Below are 21029 nucleotides of genomic sequence, written 5' to 3' on the forward strand. Positions count from 1 at the left end.
TGCAGGGTATCGTGTCATTTACCAATACGAGACATAACAAATAGCAAACCAGCAGCTAAATACTAGCACTCAAGCAGCAAATACTTAATATGTAACCAATTTATTGTGCACAAGGCAATAAAAAAAAATAATTTTTAACATAAAACTTATCAAAAACGTTTGTTAACCATTAGAGTTTTATGACGTTGCATATGGAGATATTGTAATGTTGAGTTTTAATGATTTTTTTACCGACCGACGCTACTTTTCACGGGAGATATTCTTCACATATTACAATTCATAAATCGCCATATAGAAAAATAACTTAATGAGAAAACACTTTCAAAACCAGAATTTTCTTCATTAAAATTTATTTGAGAACATTTATAGACGGGGCTTCAACTTTTATATTAGACTTGGTGTTATTTACGTCCGTCATTTACGTCAGTCATTTACAGTAATTTACGTATTGAGTGTAACACAACATTTACCGAGTCATCTTGACCAAGAAGAATTGTGTACATCAATTTTTTTTACATACTTTTCATCCAATAATTAAAAAAGTAATCTGTTTTATTTAATATTATGATTAGTTTTATGAAGTAAAGTTTAACATCCAAACTTAAAGAGTTTTAACGTGTCTTGAACTATCAATATGCCATTCCCAACACTTTTTACTATCTATATCTTCAATACTGTATTATGTAAGATATATTAAAAATAATATACACAGTATGTATAAATACATAAAAAATAAGAACCATTAAACAATTACATATTTGCTTAATGTCTACTACACAGTTTTTTACACATAATTTTTATCATTCGGATTATGTGATCCTTTGTATACTATGATAAAGGCTTCGTTTTTTCCGTCATTAAGTTTTAATCTAGCTTTCGCTTCTGATTTTTCTCCAAAATACTATCGAAGGATCTAATCTCCGGAAATATGTTGTAGTGGAACGCGAGGGTACTAAGTACCTACATAAGATAACTCGACCTTGCAGCGCTTCTAGGAAGTAAAAGCGCCTTAAAAAACCACTCCGCGTGAGTAGATGGTCGAGCGTGGGGTCGAAAATAAACACTGTCGCCGAGGAGGAGAATTCAATTCCGTCGGAACGGCGCCCGGTGCTTATCTGAGATTGGAAGGACCCGGGTCGCATGCGAATGGCGGCGACGACGCGGTCCTCAAGACAACTCGCGGGGCGCGGCGGCCCCTGCCTTCCCGGGGGGACCCTGGTCCGTCACCGGGACCCGGGGACCTCGCCGTGTCGTCCTCTCGGTCGCAGTGATCCTTTCAGTGGGCACTTAGGGCGGTATTCCCAGGCGTTCGGGCGAGGTGGCGGGACGCGACCGTAACCTTGATATAGCGGGCCGCGATCCAGAACGTTTCCGAAACGATTCCCCGCGAGGAAATCAAATCCGCAACAGTTCCAATAAACGGTGCCCTGCGCGAGGCTATAAACTGGTTCCAGCGCTTTCTTGCTGACATTTCGTATCCATCGATACAATCGTTTTTTTTTTAACGCAAAACTCCTGGAGATAGATTGGCGCAAAAAAAAAACGGAACCGCCTTTCTGATTATCTCAAGTGTCATTAAAGTGTACAAAATGTATTCCAGGACAGTTTCGCTATTGTAAAAGTTTCATTTGGCACACCAACACGCTTGGTACGTCCCCCGATGTTCACGAAATTGAATCAATACGTGGTAATGTCGCCTGATGCGATTCAGCCGTCTGGACGAAATCAACGAAGTAGTGGGCTCTGCGCATGCGCGGGATTCGGTCAACAGATCGGCAACGGATACGATACCATAATCCGTTTTCTGAAAATAAGGTAATGGCCGTGTCCTATCGTGCACTGGGAATATGGTTAGAGTACAGGTGTAGCATATTCAACATCTAAACCCTTAAATACTTTCGTGTCTTGGAATACCGGCCTTACTCTCTCTTCTAACGCACCATATTTGCCATTAGCGCTGTCCTTTGTCGCCAAATATACCCAAAGAACAAAACAGATTTATACACAACTTTATAATATAATGATAAATTTTAAAAATTACAAAGAAAAAATTGTAATGAGTATTTTGAAAATAAATTTTATTGTTGTATTTCATCAAGCGCATCATATGGTAATATTCAATTCTCCCTTTAAAAAAACAACTGGAACTAACCATCTTGATTTCAGCCGTTTTTGCCATCATTTTTTATAATTTAATATTAAAAAGGTTGGCTCTACTTAACCATAGCATAAAGTTAATAAATGTCTTGTTATTGATTTTGACCGACTGCAAAAAAATTGTTTACCCTGTGCAATAATAATTGGTGCTTAGAATTGACATTTTTTTCAGAATGTATACAACTGTAATATACTGTCAAAAATATTTTTATGGTATTGGAATAAAAAAACAAATAGTAAAATTGAAAAAAAAAATCATAAGATATTATAACTATCGATTATATACAAAATAAGAATTTTAATGTTAATAAGCTGAATGGTATCAATCTATCATCAGTGGGTGACTTAGTCTGTACTACAATCGAAGTGTGAGCCAGACTAAACCTGTCACTAGAACACGCAAGCTCTAAAACATTTCTGACCGTCTTAGATAATGTTACTTACGAATTAATCATTGAAATTACGTCATAAAAAAGTTGCTTTTATTTTTATAGTTATTTTTAAGACAATTTTGTCCTATATTGACGCTGCAGTAAATTAAGAAGTTGTAATTGCAGCCTATATTTTTCAAAATACGAATACAGTAGATTCTCGATTAACCTATTTTCCGTGTTATATGATGCAACCTTAAGTGCCATTACTGGCAGAGACTGTTTTAACATTGCTTGAAGACGTAGAACATGTTCTAACCTTTGTCGAATCCTTAAAGAAACTAACCTAAAATATATCATTAACTGCAGCGGAGTGACATGAATTAATTTATACTGACGAAAAGCTGTGAAATCATCTCCATGAAAAATATTATCACTGGTCCAACTGAAAACCAAGACGATTTTATTATTATATCCGTTGTAGCAGTCCACATTAACTCAATTAATCGAGTCTCTTCAGTTCTTAAAAAAGTGATTAAGGATTTTACTAAATAATGTTAGCTGTAGGTTCTTCACGATAAAATACGTTGAAATCATATGAATATACGATTTATGGTCTAAATTTCTTCATTATTAGGTGTACGCATTATTGTTGGGGTTGAATTACTTAATTATGGCAAATAACAGATGAAATATTTAAGATGTAACACAGAGCGTCTGAGTAAATGTTTAATTGGAAAAGTTTTACGACAACAACAAAATTTGTCACTGTCATAAAATTATTTCTTAGAAATAATTGCTGGAAACGACACGTCCCATAAATAACTTGCAACAGCCACAGTATATGTGGGTTTATTGAAACATTATCCAGACCCGTAGCGTTCCATTTTGGAAACTTTATTATTTAGAGTAAAAGTGTTTTTCGGCTCCAACTTCAAATACGTATATCAGCCTTGAGAAGCACTTTAGATCATAAGTCGTTTGTGTTTCCAGCTTATTTTGGCGTGATGAATCTGCAGATGAAGTTTGTCGGCCGAATTAAGACTCAGGCTATATACGTAATATACGTTCTAAAACTGCCGTTTCGGGCGCCTGGTATTCGCACCAGCCCGCCGAGAAAATGGGCACTGCGGGTTGCAAACTTCGCAGGCACAATAATTGTCTTCTCTACACGGTAACCACACCCATCTTCTTCGAGTTGTGATATATATATAATATATATAATATATATTATACATAATATATATTATATATATTTTGTTAATTATTGGAAGTGGTTTGATCCACGCTAAGCAAAATTTTTAAATAGTAATTCAAAGTTTAAATTACACTATGTGGCTCAATAGGACGTTGAATAAAGATCTGGACACTTATTAAAGTCAACCTTATTTGACATATGCACGAGAGTCATTCTAAAAATTAAAAAACGATTGTTTATCTAGATATTTTTATTTGAGATAGTAAAAACTTATTTTACAACACATATGATGCCTAAGCTTTTTTTTTTCTGCGTAGTCGCCATACAAATTTGAACATTTGTCAAGGCGTATAACCTGCTTTTAAAATGAATACCTTCTGCGTACTCAGTTACCGCCAAGTTGTTAGAATCAGCCACTTACGTCCTCTCTCAGTTCGTTGCCACTTCTATAAAACAGTTCAGGAAAGAATGAACTGAGTCCATCCATAGTGAAACTTATATCTTGTTGCGATTTCTCCTCAATTCTGAAGGTCCTCCCGATTGTTCTTCATAACGAATATTCGTTCGCTCGCCATCAGACATGATGCACCATTTTCGAACTGAAGTTTCAATCATCGCATCACCATAAACCTTTGTCTGTAAATTTCGATAGGGCGGAATTTTTTGTTTTTGCATCCTAAAAGCGTATTAGCACCATCTCCGCAATGTTTAAATTGTTGCAAAATGGCGACGGTGATGTGAAGAGTGACCAACTACGTCACAGAATGCCATCTGCTGACAATCTCTAACTCCGCGGTAACAACAGCAATAGCGACTAGAGAGAGAGAGAGAGAGAGAAAAAAAAATAAATAAACGGGTAGAAAATGCGGGGAGCGGCGTGTGAAACGAAGCGCGCCAAGCGCAGCCAGAGCGTTTCATTTTTATTCATCGTTTCAGGGGAGTGTGTGTGTGTGTGTGTGTGTGTGTTTGCGAGCCGAGGCCGGCAATGGAGCGTCGCGCGCCCTGCGCCCGTTCTCATCTGCCCGGCCTCGTTGCCGCGGAATTACATTTCGGATGCATGGTGACCTCCCCTCCTCCCCCCCTCCCGTCTACCCATCACCCCTCCCCCACTTACACCGACAAACCCCTGCCAGACGCGCTAGGTCCCTTCCGCAGCCCGCCGTGTTAATATGTGGCGAGGCTGGGTTGGGCGCGGGACGCGAACGCGTGTGTGTGTGTTTTTTTTTTTCCCTCCTAAACTTCGCTCGCCGGGCAACCCAGATAAAGCTCGCTTCGTTACGGACGGGACCTATTAGCTGGTCGAGCGAGGGCACTGCCGGAGAGAGAGACAGAGAGACGGAAAGAGAAAGGGAGGGAAAAGGGTGGGGGGGGGGGGGGGCAGAGGGGATTTCATTAAGCGCAACGCGACTCGTCTCCTCTTTAACGGCACTTTGGCCCGCGAGGTGGCGCTGGTCGCAGTTCAGTTCGCGAGCCCTACGCTCGGTTCACCGGGTCCACGGGCTGAGCGGAGGAAACAACCGAGGGCTCGAAGCGCGTCTGGTTTCTTCGCCGCGCAGCAGGGCTGACCCCCGCCTTCCCGGTCACACATACGGCGTGCATAACTTCGAAAGCAAAAAAAAAAAAAAACTCGCGATTTAAAAAAAAAAATTTCAATAAATCCGAGTTGTGTCTTTTCATAAGAGTGAAGATACTAAAACGCCTGTTCTCAGAACGGTTTTTTAGGCCCAGATTCTTGAAAACACTCAAGATAGCTCAGGATCACCGCAGCGGGATTCGAAACAAGGACGGATGTAGCGGGATTCTAACCCGGCTCCTCTGGAATTGTATTCTAGTGTTTTGCCAGTGCTGAGGTTACCTTTCCTCAGCGAGAAACACCCTGGAGTCTAGAGTGCGCGAGATTTGGACGATGGCCATAGTGCTTCAGCTGCATAAACACGTATGAAAATATTGCATAAAAATTATAACAAAATGGACAATACCTACTAATATTATAAACTTGAAAGTGTGTTTAACTGTTTGTTCTTCTTTAACGCAGCAACGGAGCAACGGATCAATATTATTATTTTTGGCATATAGATAGTTTATGGGCCGGAAACATCGCTACATGAAATTACGAAATTCCATTCCTAAGGGAGTGAGAAAAAGGTAAATTCAGTTTTATAATATAAAATCATAGGAGGTAGGTTATAGAGACACGAACAGTGAGTTTGTGTCATTTCTCTATGTCCGCCACATGATAATATAGTAAGGTTTGGCCAATTCCTGTCCTTATCTTTGGCGAAACCTATCCGCTTAGTGAAGCTCGCGGCTGCTAGCGAACTAAAAACGCTAATAACAGTTAAGTTTAGATATTCGTCAATAGATGGCGTTGCCTTGATTTTGTAACGCGCTATCGTTTTGCGCGTCCGTCACGTCTTGCATAGAGGTTACCGGTCTTCACATAAAATGAAGCTAAAGATTGTCATCCCGGGTTTGTAGATGCGTAGCCTTAATTCACCGAGACTGTGCAATCCATGGGACTTTAAAATTAAAAATTCCCCTTTTTCAAGTGTATGCCCTACAGACTTGAAACTTGGTAGTGGTGTTCCTTATATTATGATGTGTTTAGCCCGATCTACGCTGGGTACTTCAGATAGTTAGTTATAAATAAAAATAAGTTATCACCAAAACACTATTAAGAGGGTTACTAAGACTTACACAGCGTGTTGCTGGACACTAGCTCACCTACCAACAACATAATCACCGGTATATCATAAATTTGCTAACAACAGCTAGTAATATTCCCCATGTGTTTTACAACTATCGTGTATTTTTAGGTTAAAAACAGACAAATGAAATTTTACATCAATATTCAAACTGCTGGCTTAGTTCTCATCGTCTGTGCTGTTTTTCCCAGTGTTGTTTTTAAATAAAATTATCTCACTATCATCTACTGCACACACGATTTAAAGAAGATTTATTATGGATAAAAAAACTAAATTATTATTTTCATAATATAACCCACTAAGTTATGAAATTTTTTTGATTTAAAATAAAAATAAAATTGGTTGTAATGTTGCCTCTAGGCAACCACTGTTAGGTTACCTCGCAGGTTGAGCTCGCTTAGGCGATAATATTTTTTTCTGTTGCATCACCAAAATAAGCTGTGTTTGTTTGTAAAAAAAATTGTGTGGCTTGATTCAAACCAATAATTTGGTCAAACTATGTCTATCGAAAACGAAAAATTAATACGTGTTTTACGTATGTCAACGACATTATTTTATTAAGGGAACGAAAATATTTTTGTACTAGTTAAATTTTGTTGACAAACAAAATATTTCGCGAAAGGAAACATGTGTGTTTACTTCAAAAATTATATTTTATAGGGAAAAAAAGCAAACATTTTACTCTTGCTATTCTTCGGAATTTAATCCTGGAAGACTGTGTTGGCGTAGCTGTTTTTGAGTGTAAACATATGTTGGTAAAGCAGTGACAAATATTATTTATTATCCAAGATCGCTTAGATGCCCACTAACGCTACAAGGGTTGTGACTTTGATCCCAGCTCTGCATATGACTCGGTTTGTGAGCGCTGAGTCGGTTATCTAAGTACGGTACCGAGCCCACAACAATCTGCTCGCGCCTGCATGCATAATTGCGTAAGAAGTAAAAAATAAAACCACCCTTACTGTTTTTTTAAGCAAGGACATCGATGAACCAAACATCAAAATAAATCATACGTGACATCCTGTGAGCTGTGTACTCGGGTTTACAGACGCACTCTAGAATTTGTACAATCAGAACTGGAACTGCATTTTTTTATTCGCTATGATCAACCTTTTGTCATATTAAACTTTTATGTAAAACTACAAATCTCTGTGAAGTGCTAATATTAAATAATAGACAATAATTCACAGACATACGTAAATATTACGTGATATTGATAAATACTAAATCTTATTGAAACAACATGCCTCTAAATAGTAAAAAATGTACGAGCTTGGGCAAATTACCTTTAAGCAAATCAGTTCATACTACCGCAAATTCGAGTGTTTTTTATCATGTTTCAGTGTACGTAAATCAATTTTTTAGTATAATTATTTTTATAAGACATGTCGTAGACCTTATAACTATTAAATATGTGCACATTACTCAGTTATTTATTATTCACTGAACAACCTTAGCATCATATATTTACTATTACGATGAAACGTTCAGAAAATTAAATTATGCTGCTTAATTTTACATGAAAAACATATGTTTTTGTAAAACAGGAAAACTAACGTTTATATCGAAGGTAACATTTTTTTTTAGTAGTGAGGAACAATTAATACATTTTAGTTAAGTGGGATTGTTTGTTTGCGGAGAACTTAATATCCACTGTCACTCATTCCCAACGTGAAATACTTAGCGGAAATGTTATCGGTTGGCGTACTCACGGTCTCATAACATTGTCCATTACTCACCTACATGGGCAATTACTGGCGTGGTCCGTTATGTGTTTGCAATTATTCATGATCGGCGCTTTGGGAGCCAACCAGATGCCGGTAATGTTGTTGCTGGCAGACTGATCATCAGAGACGTGTGTGATTCATGTAGCGACGTCATTAACGGAAGGTCCGGTCAGCTTGGACCGTTTATTTCGCGGACAGTTATTAGGTGATGCAACTGAATTTCTCTTTATTTTACTTCGCTTCAAACAAGACTTTTAGATATGAGGGTTGTATGCAGTAACTCAGAACTAAAACTAACAGTAAATTACACGAGCTTAGATAATTATCATAGCAGAATCATTAAAATTTTGTGCGAGGTTATTTTTCTAAGAGCACTTACACTACGTTCACGGCAGTCGAGTTTGTGGGGTTAAAAACGTAGGCTATTTTGTTTTTAAATAATGGTAATGTAGTTATTAGTGGTGACCTTATAGTTATATATCTGCAAAGTGTGTAAATGCCTTAAATGGTTCGTAAAACTTTCAGTTGGAAGGTTTTAAGTTAAAGTAGTGTGGCCACATTGAATGGCTTCAAATCAATGTTTTCCAAACGCCAAATATATTGTTTGTAAAGATCCCACATAGAAGAATAAATTATTTATATATATTTATTTGTTTTTCGTGCGTAAACAGAAGGTGAATACATTCAGTACTTACAAAAAAAGTCCCTTTCGTCACAACCTTTATGCGTAAGAAGATTACGAAGTCCCTATTTATTTTGGAAATGTTCTGGAAACTTTTATAAAATTCTGGAAAATTTTAGGAATTTACTGTACATAATGTCATATAAGTTTTCCAATAATTAAAGATGATCTATTAAACATATTCTCGCATTCCAAGAAGCGAAAATGTTTCGAATGTTTTGAACTCATTGAATAGCTTAGAACGAATTTCATATTATGCATACTAAGCTAGTATTGATTTTTTTTTTTTAGAATCTCGGACAACTATTTCTTATGCCCTGCACTAATACGTGGTTGTAAAAATTTTTGCTTTGGAGTAAAATTTAAGAAGATATTAAAATGGTTTGAAATAAATTCGAACAACTTTTATAGTAAAGAAGATTTACATTTTAACCTCTGTTTTACGGTAAAAGCTTGTCTCATCAAAAAATATTTTCTGCCAAAGGTTTTGGATATTGTTAAGAATTTTTACATTAAATTATAAAGGATTTATTAGTATACCTCCTAAAAACGTTGTGTTTTTCTTTTTGTCTTCCAAAACTTATTTCCACCTTTTGCACTAATGGCTGGTTATATGCTTTGGACAAACGTTTTAGACAGTATTTACAAAGTTTAGAATAATTAAGATTATTTTTTTTTTATTTCAACTCCTGGTTTATCAAATCCCTAGCAGAAATTTTTCGTCCAATCAAACATTATTTCAGACTAAACCTTTAAATCATTTTTAAAATATTTACATCTAATTGTTAAAGATTTTATAGTTCACCTAGGAAGGGAGTTATGAAATTGTTGTCCTTTAAACTCTGTTTATTCCACCCTTCGCAGCAATGGTTGGTTGAATCAAAAATTGTTCCGGACAAAACATTTAGATAATAATTATAAGGTTTAAAAACAATTCGAACGGATGTGATAGTGTGCCAACTAAGGGAGTTGTGTAATTTTTGTCTTTAAACCCATGTCTTTTTCCACCCCTCGCAGCAAAGATTGGCCGTATAAAAAATTATTTAAGATGTAAATCGTAAATAATATTTTAAGGTTTTAAATTAATAAGAACGGATTTAATAGTGTACTTGGTGCGGACATTTTGAGTGTTTTATGTTTGCACCCTCATTTTTTGTTAAATAAATTTTTGATACGATCGACCATAACTTCAAGGGTTGGAAAAAAGCAAGGGTTGGTAAACAAAAATATTCATAATGCTCTTCGTAGGTACCTACACCATCGAATCTTTTCAATTTGTTTGTAAATCTTATAAACGTTATTTTAAACTTCGTCTTTAATAAAATGTACAATTCCTCCAAGGGGGTGAGTGAAACCGGGGTAGAAATAAAAAAAAATCATAATTTCCGTACTACGTATGTTTTCTATTTAATCGGTAATTAATTGCGAAAACTTAAAATATTATACACAACTTTCGTACGAAGGTTTTATGCAACCAACAATTAAGGCAAGGGGTGGAAAATAATAGGGTTTGAAGAACAAAAATTTACTCCCTTATTAAGTACACTAACAAATCCATACAGAATGTTTTTAAATCTTATTAATATTTTCTAAAACTTTTTGTAAGAATCAGTTTTTGATATAATCAACCATTGCAGCTAAGGTTGAAATAAAAAGGGTTTAAAGGACAAAAATATCATAACTTCCGTATTATGTAAACTACACGATCTATAAAAGTTAATTGTAAATATTTTAAAAAGCATCTAAAACTTTGGTCTGAAAGAGATTTTGATGACGAACCATTACTGCAAGGGGTGGAAAAAAAACCCAGTGGTATATTCACCAATGGAAACGTGAAGAAAAAAAAGTTATGAACGAACAAACGGATTCGTAATTATTAGAGACAGGAAAAAATTCGCGTATTCATCTCGCGTTATGCCAGAATTCAAAACTTCACGTTGTTTCTGTTATTGGCTCACAGTTTATATAGAAGACTTTAAACCTAAAAAAAATCGTTTACCACGAGTCAGTGGCCAATGAACAGTTGGCATTTGCCCCAGAGCGGGGGGGGGGGGGGGGGGGGTATTGTGGGAGTCTGTCCTAGAGGCCATGGAAACCTCGCGTTTTCTCGGTCTCCAGGAATTATTAGCAAATGTTCGGTGTGTTTCACTGTAAAGGACCGCCACTCTCCCAGGGAAAGAATACCGCGAGGGACGAAAGCGTTTGCTCTGCAGGACTTTGTCCGACCGAGGAGGAGGGGGACGGACGCAGCTAGGTTGAAGACGAGGCGAGACCAGAACTGTTTGCCCCTGCGGCTTGTCTAATTAGTCGCCGGAGGAATCCCGGGTTCCCGCATTCCTCGCCCCGCTTTTACTCTTTGTGCGCGACGGCCTCCCGGTTCGTCCGCGCGGAATCCCGACGGGGCATTTCTTTTCTTCCCCCTCTCCCTCCCTCGCGCGTTAAGAGACGTCCTCCGGACGAGAGCTGGGTCCCGAGCTCCCTCCAGGTCTCTCACGCTTGCCAACCCTCGCCTGCCGCACCCTTCCCCTTCACAGGCTCGCCCTAGTCGCTCGGGGCCGGGACGGGCGGATGAAATTCCGTTTAAACCGACACTCGCTCCCTCGCGGGACTTCTTTGTGGAGTTGGCTGCACTGCAGCTCCTCTTGACCGTCACCGTGTCTCCAGGGGCGACGTTTCACCGGAACTGGCTGGCGTAAGATTCCATTAGTACACAGGAGGAAAAAAAAAAATTCCCCGTGCCTTTAAAAAGATTCCTTTGGAAATCAGTTGCCAAGAAATAGTTTGTAATATTTCGATAAATATATCATAACCGTTCAACACATGACTATAGTTATGTTTGCACATACCTATTTAATACGTTTTTCAAGATAATACTGAGTATTTATTACGAATATTGGCACATAACTTTTTATTTTTATTGATTTTTTAATTAAGCATATTTTTAAACTATGGAAAAGATAATCGAATAATGAGTAGGTACTTGGATATTAATTTGGTTTATTATACTTTAAGTACTGGCGAGCATACAAAGCATACATGCCCGGATAAGAATCCAAACTCAGTATTATGGTGAACACTATTTTGAAGTGACACAGTTGTTTTCATGTAAACGTAAAAAATTTACATGTATCTGAAATTTTACATGAACATTTCTGTTCCATTTACAAAAAAAAATAATTACAGTGTACGCGCCACGGTAGGTGTGTTGGTGTCTGTAATATTAGGTTCACCTCGACTACTGATTGGTCGATTTAAATCACCAGACTAATTACAAAATCGAAAATAATAAAATTTTTAATTTATTTAAAAAAATTGTACATTTAATACAATTTATACTACGCAATGCATATATTAATAAATTACTCCACTCAATACACAACATTCAAATAGGATTATGCCCAATGTTATTCTATTTGAAGCGTTTAATTTAATTAGTATTATGAAGACATATATTGATTTAATGCAGTTTTAAAAAACGTACATATATTTTGATTGGTGTAACAAATCGAACTACTAGTAAGCAAGAGGATGATTAAAATTTGAATTGGAAAATATTGATGCCCTCTCTTATTAGGGTACTTAATAATTTAAATTGAACTATCTCATAGCAATTTTGCTTTTAGTCTGCTTGGAGCGAGCGAGAGCTTTGTTTGATTATGGTAACCCAATCTTTTTACTACGCTATCAATTTCAATGATCGCAGTCACATGATCGCGGTTGAAGACTTGGTACATACAAAAAAAAAACAATTCTACTGTATTTATTCTCCATGCTATTAGTAGTTGAGCTTAGAATTTTATTTTTGACATGGGTGCACTATTTTAATATTTTCTTTCAAAGATTCACTGTTAGAGTTTTCAGTTACTTTCAAGTGTTATGCTATTTTTGTAATGCCGCCACCGATAATACTTGTGTGGAAATTGCAGAGTAAATTCGTGAGATATAGCTTAAATTATAAGCTACCGTCATTCTATTTAAAACTTGCATTAACGGCGATAAATATTTTTATATTGCTTGTGATACCATCTGCTTAGCAATTATTAAAAATACAAAAGCTTTGAGACAAATTTGGTTACATGCATTACCGTATTGTCAGATGCAGGAAATTTCAGGGTTAATTTCTTGACAAGCAAAAATTTAAGGGCTTTTAAGTCCCTCATGTGTGTCGCATCTACGATTGACCCTCATAATAATTCGGAAACCACTGGTGGGGAAACATTAAACATGCTACAGTAAAAAAGTGACGGATCATAATAAACCCAATTTAGAGTCCAGCAAACTTAGCAGTCAATGGACAGATGACATCGGCCCAAGCGCACACACGACTTTGGAGTCCATCCTGTTGAGTATTTGAACCCGAGATTTTTTCCCGCTCCCTTCGAAACGTGTTATTTATGTAACGCACGAGGTTTCTTTATCTATAAACAGCCCCATTTAACTATGTGATTTGAAACTGTTACAACCACGAGCCTACACGAACGTATTTGGGCCATCTCGACATAATCAATCAAATGCTTTTAATACATGCATTTCCATTAAGTAACAAGGTATTATTGGATTCACGAAATTTTCGCATGTTAATTTAAGACTAAAATAGACTTGCTTCATTAATGCATACGCTCCAAGTTGATTATTGGACCATAGTGCTCTTGACTACCCTGAATGATTTATGAGAAATTAGAAGAAGAAAAATGTTTACCCAATCACGTGACCTTGCTATCGACCACTGATCACAAGAGACATGCATAGAGATCGGAAAAATGCGTGGATTAATTTCGTGATAGGCTGAAATTTAAACATGTGCACAATTCTGCTGGTTCTGCTATTGGCTCGCAGTTTAACTGAAGCTCTCTGGGCCAATGAGAGACTATCGATCGAAGAAGCATCGAATCACAAGCTGCCTAGTGGAGACTCCTCACAAGTTAGCACCCAATGTACATGCGTGTTTGCTTGAGAAATGCAGAGGTGTAATAGAGGCTATCCTAGAGGTCATTGAATCCGCGAATTTTTCCGGTCTCTAGACATGCATTATTTTTTTTTGCTTAAACATTTCGAAACTAACTGAGAGTTAAAACACTGTAGCATCGTCTGTGTTTCGTTATTGGTTGAGATTCTTTAAGGTTCATGTTTACTATTGGGACACGAATCGCAGCCATCCAGTGTGGAAGCAAACGCGTCTGGTCAAATAAGGCAATTGCTTCTGTTGCAGATGGTATCAATTACAATTATTGCAAAAGAATGCGAAATCGCTCTATTCGTTCCAGAAAACTGACGTGTAAGTAGATATTTTTAAACATAATTACACTGTGTAATGTTTCCGTGTAAAAGTATCAAAGAATTTGAAACGACTGCTGAAGATATAAACAGTAAATCATTAACAGGAGCTATACAAAACTATCTGAAATATATGGGTTTATTTTTCAGGTATTATTCTTCAATTAAGCATTTTTTCAAAGACGTTATGAATAGTTTGGTTACAAACAAATAACAAATTGTTAAAATTCCTACATACGATTTAAGAATAATATTTCTCCTAGTCATAAATAACCATATTATCATGTTATTTTCCCTTCACTTTTCTAAACGAAGTTTCAGACAACTCTCGCAAGGCATGGCTAGTGTCCATGGTTTTCCATGTTTCTCCATGCTAAACAGGCTGAGTGTCCGGGATTGAGCTATATAGTATTTGGTTTAGTCTAACTCTAGTAACGTGCAACTGAAATATCTACATTATCAAAATATTTGTGATATAGCTGACGTTTTGGATACAAGGTGACTACGCTTGAATGTTTATTCACATTTAATTTTTTTTTGTGTCTCGGTCATATTTTCTACATAAAAAGCTTCCGTTTTCCAAAAAAAATATAACTGTAGGTACCTAACCTAATTAAATTGTATTTCGACTTGAACGCTCCTGACACCATTAGCATTATGTCCTCGTATCACTGTATTTTTGAGTACCGTTTTCAAATTGAGGGGGCAATGAAAAAAGGTAAATAATTCAATTTTTTCTGGTGGCAGTTACTTGCTTAAAATATTTTTTTGTTTAAAAAGAACAGTTTTTGAATCAAAATCTCCGGCGGTTCATACAAGCACAATTTACTAGCAACTAAGTACTTAACAAAAATTACTAAGTACAATAAATTAAAATTATTTTTAACCTGCAAACAGTTCTTGCAATTTTTTTTTTAACATTTCTGACACTGGTGTGGATTGGCGTCATTAAAAATAGCTGATATCTTGCACAAAATTATCAATCAAAAACTACAAGAAAGCCTTGTCTGTATCAGCAAACTTTATGATATTTAATATGTATATAAAATGATTTAAAACTTTCATTCAAGATTTACCAAAAATTTTAGCTAATTTGAACACTGAAACGAACTCACCCGTGTCACTGCTACCAGGCTCTACGACTTCAGAATACTGGCACGTCAGTTCACACACGTACCTGTCAACAAATTACAAAATGTGAGACTCCTGAAACAAAATATACTACTTTGTTCTCTAACTAAAAAAAAATAAATTCATGGTTATGCGCTATGCGAATCTCATTTAATCATTAACGCCGTTAAGTACGGGTAAACTTTTTTTAACTGTTTCACTTAGCCTATAAAATATGTAAGAATTCCCAATAATCTATTATTCTTAAGTGTGTGTAATTGTCATCACATTTCATGTAATTCATTACCAATGTTAACATTATAATTCATTTCGGCAATGATCTAGAAAAAAGCTTGTCAATAAAAACCATCATTTTTCAGGCGAAAATGCCTTTAAAGCATGCTTTGCGATAGGAGTAGTCACCACTTAGAAAAAATTTACGTCATTTCAGCACGGATCAAAAAAAAAAGATTAGACAAATTCGCGAAAGTATACCAGCCGGTTTGCGAGTCAATATGTAATCACAATAGCGCAAAAGGTACGACGCGTATAAATGAATTTTCTAACCAATTACGTTAGGCACACCTGTGAAGTCAGCGCAACAAAATTCGTTGTCGAGAGAATCTTTCTGATTAGATATATGTATATATATAAATATGTATTTTAAGGTAACGTTTAGTAGATTTAAATGTGAAGATCTTCGATAGTTGTTCACGGACATTGTTTCTTTTTTCGAATGAATGTTAAATTTGAATTTATAACTTTTTCTCTCAAACACATCATTTAAATATATATATATATATATTTATACATTGATGGTTATGGTATATTTTTTGTGCGTTTGTTATGTCCAGAAACATTTTATATTTATTTTTTGGGAGGCGCGAGTAAAAAACGCATTTTGCCAAAAACCCGATATTTTGCATTGTTCTACTGCTTAAAATACGTTATGTTCCAATCCAGGTTATGCACGACTGTGCATTGCAAATATTTCTTCTTGACAAATATCGCATTCTAATTTCCAGTTCCATTGCTAATGAACGTGTGTATGCCTAGGAGTAAATGTTTATTCCGGGGGTGGCCACTTCTGCATGATGACATAGTAAGTGTGTGGTCTTTTTATTTTCTTCGACTTATTGTTGCACCATATTTTTTGGACGCAAAAACATTGGCTGATGTGTAGTGTTTGCATTGTGGATACAGTTTTTTTATTACTATTTGTATGGAAGTGATTGGTTTCAAAAACGTAGATTCTAAATCATACTTACCATCAACTGGCGTTATCAAGTACCATTTATGCAATGTTTAGGGCGAAACAATATGGGGATGACGAGGTTAAAAAGTGACTTCAACTACGCCACAACATGCAGTCACCTGACAATTCCTAACTCCACGTATTTATTAATACATCTTATTTTTTATATATATTTCAGAACTTTATAAATAGATATACATTTTGAAGCGCTTGTTGTTCTGGTATTTTCTCTTAATTCCTCACTGAGCTGGCCATTTATGCACCGGTTTGAATGTGTTCCACTCCAGACTTGTGGATCAGGGACAGAATACAAACGTACGTAGAAATTTATAGCGAAAATAAAATACGTATTTCTTTTTTGTTCGTGAATTTCCCATGCGGCTGCACTATATCCTCAAACACAGGCTACAGAAATGTTGTGTGGAAACCATTTTGGAACAAGTGGTTGAATGCGCATCGTGGTCCTGCGATCCCAGCATCAGACCGGATGATGTCGCTGGAGCGCAAGTCCACTCGAAGAGGCGCGAGATGTGAGGTGGGTGTGAATCTCGCATGGACGCGAGGACCACGTATACACGCGGAAGATGGTCCTTTGTGTGACGCCGTGTCCACTGGTCGAGGAAATGGTTGATGAGGGGAAGGGAAGAAGGGAGTTATTCGGTTTGCTGTCAGGCTATCCGGAAGAACGCCGTTCGGTTAGCAAGGGTTGGGTTGGGGGGGGGGTAGGGGTAGGGGGTAGGGAGAGATGAAAACGAGATAATCGGGCCTTGGAGGATCCGTTGCACGTCTCGTCGACGGAGGCTGAAGGCGAACCACTGCGGCAAGTCCTAGGACTCACTTTTTTTTCTGGGTTCCGGGTTAGGGAGGGATCTAGGTGCGTCTCAGGCCGAAGCACATACGCCTTGTCATGCTGGGTATTAGCCATATTGGTTAGTCATGGCAGCGATTTAAGTCACGACTAACTCCCCTATCTTAACTGTAGATTGAAACTATTTTAATTTTGGCCCAGATAAAGCTTGCATAGAAAAAAAAAATAAAAACCCTGGGCACAGATATGCGGGTAGCAATTTGCACACATTCAATGTAGGACAATACAGGAGAAAAGTGAAGAATGGTCTGACGACGAGTTGGTCGGAGCAGAAAAGTCTCTAACATGCGGGGGCCGGGGGAAAATAGACGCTAGGTCCGCTTTCATGTTTAACTACACATTGGGTGTTTGTAACCAGGGACGCACGTGGTGGATGGATACAATCTCCCCCAACCCGGCTTTCAGGAGAACTTTTTTAACTAAAGAAGGAAGAAAACAAAAAAATACTCACCAACTAGGCATTTGATTAACGTGATATGTTACACTATGTTTACTGTCTGCAGAAGCCAGGTCTCTCTTCGTCGGCTTCATGCACCTCAACTTCGGACATCTATTTATTTTTGCATGCAGAGAAACATTTTCTTTGTTTGTGTTTATCCGTTATGGGTCAATAGATGTTTTTTGTAGCCCCCACCCACGACCCACGTGTAAACAGAGTGAGTCAGGATTATACCCACAAACTTCGGGTGGAGATTCATCTCGCAAAAGAAAAAAATTAACGTCTTGTGGTCTATAGTGCTTTCCACGGTTGTTTACTACTTTTGAAGTTAGACTTTTGGAAAAATTTGTATTGCAAATAACTAAGAAAGAATTTATAAAAGAAAAACAAGTGTCCGGATAATGTGTAATTAAAAAAAAATACAACCACATCAAAATTCATTGCTTTCGTAAGCTGATATAATTGAAAGAAAAGGGGGTAACAACGCGTAAAAAACCCATGGAATTTTATATATTTAAGGCCTTGAATTCATTGAAATATATTTATGTGTGTCTTAAATTGGTTATAGGAATCAGTTAAAATTTTTTTGGAATGCTTGCGCGTAAGGTTAGGTCAGTTCTAGGCTAAACTAACATAGTTATAAAATCAAATGTAACAAAATTTTAGCATACGCTTCTTTTGCGTGTTGCAACAAACAGAAATAGTTTAATTTTTTTAAAAAACCTATATTCACTACACAGTTCTATGACTTGTCTTGAGCGTTTCCCCTGAACTGGGTTATTTCCCGCTCGTATTCACCAATAACAACAGGCGGCGCCGACTCAGCACGAGCGAGCATTCGTGGAAGTTCGGGTCGCGCAAGGCGAACCTCCGGCTGTTCTGCCCGCTCGCGACCCTGGGCGCAATTCAATCTCGGTTCGGAGCGGGGAAGGGGCTGGAGGACACGTTGCAGAGGGGGAGGGGGTAGGGAGTGGTGAGGGGCCGTGGCGGGTGTGACAGGCGGTAACGAGCCGTGGCGCGACCTGCGACGAGTGTACTTCCCAGGGCTCTGAGGACGGCCGTCGTCCGAGCGGGAGGCAATCTTGTTTGCCGACTGCCGAGGTGTCTCCCTCTCTCTCTCTCTCTCCCTCTCTCTACCTCTCACTTTCTCTCCCTCTCTCTGCCTCTACCTCCTCCGAACGATAAGGATGTGTCCTTCACCTGTGCAGCCTTGTCCAGACTTCAAAGCTGCTTTTTCGGTTAGAAACTAGCCGAGAGAGAACATCCCAGTTCTTTTCGGCGCTAACACAACCTGGTGTTTCAACAAAGAAATACTTCTTTGGATTTCATCTGTTTCCATTCCCGAAAATTTCAAAATTCGATTTTAAGGAAATTTTTCAATTTTTTTACACGTTCAAGTTAATCGTTTGACAGTAACAGATTACCATAATATAGCTTCACAATACCTTATAAGGACACAAGGATACATGAAAAGGACACGAGTTACTCGTCCTTACACGAAAAGCGCTGCATCGGAGATTCTGCAAGGTTCTTTGCAACTATTCGGATGGTCAACGAAAATAACTGACATACTTTCGAGATGAACTTTCTCAAAGGTCCTTTAGGCTAAAGGTTCCTTTAAGGACAGCGTTTGATCTGGCTATGAGGACTACACAGGTTTAGCAGTAAGACGTGTCAGAGCTAGTGAAATGTTAGGGCTGATATTAGTTTAGAATTAGATCGGTTTCGTTAACTACGCAAGAGACACAAGAACACAGATAAAAACCAATACGCAAAAAGTTAAATAACCATGGTTTCAAATGTCCGCAAGACACAGAACACCGCAACGCAAGCATCGGACAACTTTCACCTACTTGCTTTTCGTCTCGTGTTTCCGCCTTTTAATATAACCTACCAAGTGAAGAGTTCATGAAAACTTTCAAAGTTTCAGACCTATAACTTGTTATTATTTTGTTATACAGCATAATAAATTAATGTGTTAACGATACACGATTATTGTATACAGGAATTCCCCTGAATGATTCAATATATATATAGTCTAGCGATTGCAAGGAAAACATGCTATCTGCTGTCACAATAATCAGAAAAAATATTCATAGCTAAAATATTTGCCTGACTAATTACGATGTGGTAACTCACTCCGAGTTCATTTTATGGCTTGCCACAGTTGGGTAACACATTCAAAATATTTTATCTCGTCTAATTTTTCTAGTGTTTCTTAGTAAAAATTTTAAGTGAGAAAAAAATATTCAACGTGGCAAGTGAAGCGCAACTTTAAAGTATTGCAGTGGACTAACAATTTTTTATACGAAGTTGGCAAACGCCAACAGAACATCGCATAAATATGTTTTTAAAACATCTTTTGTTCTTGTAAACTCAAGATATTTTCACAACTTTAAACAACCTCTCTAGCGTGAACTGATTTACGACATTGAATATCGATTTACTGTTGTGTACAGTTCAAGTCATAAATTTACCAACGGGTGCAATGAACGCTGTAACGCTACGGCTTAGTCGGAAATTTGGGAAACTAAGAACCTATAAATCATTCAATATCTAATTAAGATTGTAAAACATGTTCGTCGTTGGAAAGGCACTCAGCGAAACAAGCGGCCAATTCTCTTTCTTCTTCCAGAGTGGATCATAAATAAATTCAAAGGCTATATTTTCTCTATATTAATTGTACGTCATATCATTTGAAAAAAAATCGGTTGAAGACTTTTATAAGTTGATTATTGCGATACTTAGTTTAGTCAATCCAGCCTTTCAGTGAAGAAACTTTTCTGTGCACAAAATTATTTTAGGACAATACCTTCTTCTATGTTATCAGGCTGTCTACTTTCGTAAGCCTACTATTTATTTATTTTCACCACCATCTAGATTCATCTATGCATACGCTGCACGTTAAAATTTATGTCTCATTATTGCATACGTACTTTTTATGTTCTATTGGTGCGCGGTTATACCCACCAATAAATAAATACTTTACAAATTCAACAGGAGTCATTTAACTAGAGTAAAATAATAAAAAAAAATTCTCCGCCGTATTGACATTATCATTCAATAAACTTTATTGGTATGTTTGAAAGTAGTTTCACACAAACACTGCTGAAAGGATGGCATAGTGAAAAAAAATTCATAAAATTGCATATACAAATGTTTAGTAATTTTACATTTTCAACGCGTAGTTTTGAAAAAACGAGTACAATTTGTGTAGTTTTAAATAAATATTTCTTTAAAAAT

General features: G+C 37.1%; 1 protein-coding gene across 1 annotated transcript in view; it reads right to left on the minus strand.

The window, feature by feature from the left end:
- The window catches only part of LOC134533414 (TWiK family of potassium channels protein 12-like), a 321365-nt gene that overhangs the window by 203437 nt on the left and 96899 nt on the right, over nucleotides 1–21029 (minus strand). The window contains exon 2 of the mRNA XM_063370936.1: nucleotides 15230–15291. The gene's annotated coding sequence lies outside the window, so the exon portion shown is untranslated. The remainder of the gene's footprint in view (nucleotides 1–15229; nucleotides 15292–21029) is intronic.

This window comes from Bacillus rossius, chromosome 6, assembly GCF_032445375.1.
Source record: "Bacillus rossius redtenbacheri isolate Brsri chromosome 6, Brsri_v3, whole genome shotgun sequence".
NCBI classification, from domain to species: Eukaryota; Metazoa; Arthropoda; class Insecta; order Phasmatodea; family Bacillidae; genus Bacillus; species Bacillus rossius.